We start from the raw sequence: 6,000 nt of genomic DNA on the forward strand, positions 1-6,000 counted from the left end.
CTCATGGCTCTTAGTTGAATTGTAGTGTATGTTAGTGGCAGCTATATGGCTGATGCAATCAACTGTTTTAACACCTCAACTTTTTCTTTGACAACGGCGTGTTCGTGCCAGCTTAGGCTCATCTCGATTATTCCACCGGTAATGACTCAACCGGTCGTTTTGCCTTTTAGATCCCCGTATGTGCTTTTACTATTTTATGACCTACGGGGATGGTTAGTTCGGGATTTGGAAGGGTTCGGGTTGAAATCGGAACACTTGGTTCCTTGGATTGACTTTAAAAGGGTTAAGTTTGACTTTGGTCAATATTTTGAGTAAACGACCTCGGAGCCGGGATTTGATAGTTCCAATAGGTCCGTATGATGATTTTGGACTTGGGCGTATGTTCGGATCGGATTTTGGATGATCCGAGAGCATTTCGGCGCTTAATGTTGAAAGTTGGCTAATTAAAGGTTAAAAATTTCTTTGAATTTGGTTTGAAGCTTTCGCTTAATGTTGAAACTCATGGTTCGGCTACTGTAATCATGAGTTTCAGTCCACTCTTCCAACCAAGCAGTAAAGTTTTTAACAATAGCTTTGGTGTTCCTCTTCGAGTTCCAAGACCCAACTCAAATTTTCAATCAATGTTATGCTAAGGGATGAAAAAGATATTTCAAGTTATGTAAGAAGATAAAATATGGGCCGTATTTGGTAGGAATGTCCCAAGCTGATAAAGAGTATTTTGTTTTAAAAAAAAAAAAAATCTAAATTAGAAGCTAATTTTTCTATTTCTCATCACTCACACACACCTAAATTTTCCGTGTCAATGTTCAAGTGAGCGAAGACTATTAAACTGCCAAGGAAGGTAATTAGGACCAAAAATAGTTCGGGTATGCACTGAATTAAAAACTATCGGAAATAGCTCACTTCTGTTCTCCATTAGCAAACTTGGCCAAAAAAATCCTCCCCGTTAATTTTCTGGGCCAATAATACCTTCATTCTAACGGCTGTCCACATAAGCCTTCTACGAGTCATTGATTAGCTGACATGGCAATCCACATAAGCAGACCCCTTTCTTATTTACCCTCTTTTTATATCGATAGTGTTGATACCTAATTTTGCCCTCATATTTTAAATAAACATATATACTTTCAAAATGTCATTTTTGCATCATTATTTAATTTACAAGATTTATGCAAGTATTTTCTATAATTTTTCATAATTTTTATAGCTTTAAAATTGATTTCTTTGCACTTAAACTACTTGATTATTTACTAGTTATCCTTTCAAATTATTTTGTGATGACTTAATCATCCAAATTTATTATTTACATCCACATACATGTTTTAAAATATTTTACTTCATTTTCATATAATTATATTTGTATTTTTTGAGCCATTTACATAATTTTGTAATAATAGCCTATATTTTACAATAAATTGCATCTGTCATTTTATTTAAAGTCAAAACAATTTTTACATTTTTATAATCTTCAACTATTGTTTTAAGTATTGAATTGCATAAATAGAATTTTTATATTTTATTTAACTATTTTATTAAAATTATTTCCCCTTAATTACCTACTTTACAATATGGCCCAATTATGCCTTATTTCTCAGACCAATTAAGGTCCAAACGGACAGGCCCATCCCAATTGACCCCCAGAAGCCCAAAACCAAACAACCTAATAGGTCTGCCCATCAGCGACCCGTTTTTACCCGACCCTAGCACCCTCTAATCTCGGCCGTTGATCTCAAATGATCAACGACCCACAATAAATCTCCACATTTCCTTATATCCCCTCACCCAAACCCTAATCTCATTTCCCCACTTCAGTCGCCTCTAAATCCTCTTTATTCCGTCTGTCTCTGAGAAACTCTAGTAGTCGCCTCCTGATTTCTCTCCGATTCCAACCTAACAATGGAACCTCTTCTTGATTCACCTTCCTTATTTTTACCACATTAGTATCTATACGACAATGGTGTTACTTAGTATTTGCCTAAACTTGGCAAGTACTATCTCTCATAATCGGGCCCGTTCAACTCAATCTTGGAGATTTGGACAAAATCTCATCCATATACATGAAGAATAACTTGATTCTTCATACTAGTTGGCCGATTTTGAGTTTTAAACCCCAACTAGGGTTTGGAGTTTGATTTCTTTCCTTTCTGGTTACTCTACTGATTTTCATGCGAGATTTTACTCCTTTTGTTCATGTTTACTTGATTTCTTTCCTTGTTTATCCGCCTGATTTTACCACTATATAAACCCCTCCCCCGATTCCCTTTGAACAGACTCGAAGGACTAAGAACTACTGTTAATCTCTTACTTTCATCTTCTATATTATTTTTGCTCTCTCTTAATTGTGGCCGGCTGAAAGCCAAGGCCACCGGAATCTTCTCTATTAACCTCCCTAGTGCGAGCACTGTCCGGGGCTTACTGAAGCTCCTATGAAATCTGACGCACTAGGATTTGGGGGTTCTAACTGTTGTCTTTCTTTTGCCGTCACTACTGAGATTTTGAGTTACTCACTCTTTTGCTCGTTTATCTTCGCAACTGGTTAGCATTCTTGACCGTTATAGCCTTAATTATTACTCCTTTACTTGTTCATATGTATGTGTATTATGTATACCAACACTGTTTGAACTTCTAGACAAGCATGCCTTAAGCTTCTTTGTTATTTGTGAACTCTCAGCATGGTATCATTGTATGCTTTTTGTAATTCTATTGTCTCAATGATGTTCTGCAATTTCATGTTCCCTAGTGTCAAACTTGATAGGTTTTAACATGTGTAGTAGACCTTCACTCTGTGTATTTGATTCAAGTAGTTTCTGGCCTTCTTAAGTTTTGCCTGATTGGTCATGCTCATGTTAGCCTTAATGTCATGTCCTTTGCTTGTTATGAGTTCACATTCATGCCTTGGATTTATGGGATCTCTGTAGAAATTGCTTGCTCAGAATCTGCTTTAATGAATCTCTTCCTACTAATCTACTATTTCCTGCAAAGTGATTCTTGACTCTCCCATGTTATAGCATTGTCTTAATATATAGCCAAGCATGTTTGTCTGTGATTTGTAACTCTGATGATTGTGTCCCTTGACCTGTCAATCCTGTACTCTTAGCATTGCTTCTAGGATAAATACCAATGTGTAGTTTTCTCTCATGTGAGGTCGACTGACATTGAATCCCAATGTTTGCTTGTCCTGTCAACATGTTCTTTTACCTACTATGAGTTCTTTAGAATCTTTGTGCTATAGTTAATGTCTATCATGATAAGTTAAGTGATAGGTTTTCCAAATTGTGCCCACTAGCATGTTGTTATGTTGTTTGAACCACATTCTCATCAGGTTCTCATGTTAAAACTTTCATATAAAGACTGTACTGTACCTGCTTCTTGTTCATGATTCTGTTAGACTATTAGCTAAAGGTCTTTAGGTTGTTTCTGGATCATGCTTTACTTTGAAACTCTTTGAAATGGTTTGTTGTCCTATGATGCTCAACCTTGTCACTATCAAACTCTGTTTCTGGAATTACAAATATAAGCTTGCCTCATATGTGTCTTGTGTGCCTTTCTATTTAGTATGATCCTATTTATATGTCTTGGCTAGAACTGTTGATGGTTACAGCTATAAGAACTAAGCATTTAAGTTATTTTATGAATATTGTATCACTTGCATAGCTAAATTTAGTATCCGTTTGGGTAAATAAGTTATTCATTGGGCCTGGAAATGGGTCATGTGTGTTGTTGGACCTAGGGCACTGGATTCAGGTGCACTCTGATTATCATGTGAGCCTGTGGTTTGGGCCTGCTGTTTGTCCGGAGAGTAAGACCATTGAAGGCCTGGGATATCCCTAGTTTACTTTTTTGTTAGGCATGTAATTGCTTTAGTGGGCTTGTATTCGTTTCAACCTATGTTTTGTCATTTTCAAGTCCGTATTATTTTATTCTTGGGCCTGTAATAATTTGTAAACAAATAATTGGGGTACTAGTGAAATTGGAAAAATGAGTATATTCTAATATTTGCATGAAAGGGTAGAAAATATGCCTATAGGGTCTATGCGTTATGTTTGGCTGTTTCGTTCAGCATGCCTTGTTTGTTATTTTTTCTTGTATATGGTACACTAATAGAAATTGTGCCTATAGGAAATTATGCATCCCTCGCTTCCACACTGTTCAAACACGTTAGTATCTACCATGCTCATTTCTATGTTACTACTGTACATTTAAACAACATGCCTATAGGAAGTATAACGTATGCTTTGTTGACCTAGATGCCATGCCTATAGGACTTCAATTAATTAATTGGTCAATTGATTCTATTACTTTTAAGTGTACTACCCATCTAGAAATCATGACTATAGAATTCTAATCTTTTAATCGATTATTTTTGTTGTTTTCATTACACTGCCCCGCCTAGACGACATGTCTATAGGAGTAAAGTGTTATAAAATCAAGCCCAATTGTCAATTGTTATAAAACCTACCCATAGGATGTCTATCGACGACTTCACTGCCTACTTACACAAACGATTAGATATCATGTTTATAGGACTTGCAACACTCTAATTTGCATACACGTTAGTCCAGAAATTATAGTACTGTCTATATAATAATGGAATCCATAATCACGTAGAAATCATGCCTATAGGACTTAACGGTTCCAACACGTCTTAATGCTATATACTTCCTAACCAGAAATCTATTTGCTTCCTTTTCATGCTTATGTGAGGAGGTTACATGAACCCTTTTATTGTAATTATATGCAGTCCTATCTGTTTTTGATTGTTGCCTAGTTTTATCATTTTGAGAAACTGAGTTGAGTCTAGAACTACCAAATAGTAGGTCCAAAGCCTCATGGATCCTAGACATGGGACAGGTAGCGCATGCATAGGGCACAACTTAGAATTGAATTAGAACGCTTTTAGGTAAACAACTTCAACATTATAATCGGATAGCGGGAGATGATAGTTTGTGCCCGCTGAATAATATGAGCAACTCCTACCTAAAGAAAGTTGCGAAGTATTATTTATATTGCACGGAGTGATCCTTTAGGATAAAAAACTTAGGATCCCCTTTTCCCTTATATGCTTGCTAAATGATTTAGTCATTAAGTATAGACCGACGCAGTTGTAATCCTTTGTGATCTTTAAAACCTGTACTAATTATTCATATAGTTTATTTTTCCTTGCGCTGGTTTATGTTATAATGGGACTTTCAACTTTCATGTCCTTCTTTATTTATAAGCTCGCCTAGTTTAATCATATAATCCACATAGTATAAAATTCGACCGGGGGACCTCGAAGAGTGCCTAACACATTATCTTTGAGGTAATCTGAGCCCTTACCCGATCTTTGGTGGCGTTGACTAGTCAAACAGAGTTATTTGCAAATAGGTGCCCTAACGCACCTTAAAAAATCGTTAGGTGGCGACTCTTCTCTTTTAACACCCATTTAAAAGAGTTGTCACTAGAGTTGTACAAACCGAACCGGAAAACCGCATCAAACCGAAAAGTCAAACCAAACCGATTAAAAACCCCGACTAGGTTTGGTTTGATTTGATTTGGTATTGAGTAAAAAAACCTGAACCAAACCGACATATAAATATATAATTTTTGTATATACTTTTAAGATTTTATATAGAATTTTCTTTAAAACATATCTAGAAATATTTGGGATTCTCTTGCGGGATATAATATTTAATAGTATATGAAGTGCTCCATAATTATTACCCTTAAATAATAGTTTGCATAATCACTTTCTCATCAAGTGTTACTGAAATGCGTCAATCTCTTTGTTCTTCCATATTCATATCATATGTTAAGATCTATTAAATTCTTATATCTTTTTCGAATGTGAAGTGATTATTATTATTTAGGTATCATATTGAGTTTTATGTTTAATTACTAAATTTGGTTAACCTTGAAAGTGTACATCAAAAAAATATCATTGTCATGCCACTAAAAAACAAATATATTATGTGTTACAAAGAAAATTCTCCCATAAGAATATTTTAATAGATAATATAT

Source organism: Nicotiana tabacum, chromosome 17, assembly GCF_000715075.1.
Source record: "Nicotiana tabacum cultivar K326 chromosome 17, ASM71507v2, whole genome shotgun sequence".
Taxonomy (NCBI): Eukaryota; Viridiplantae; Streptophyta; class Magnoliopsida; order Solanales; family Solanaceae; genus Nicotiana; species Nicotiana tabacum.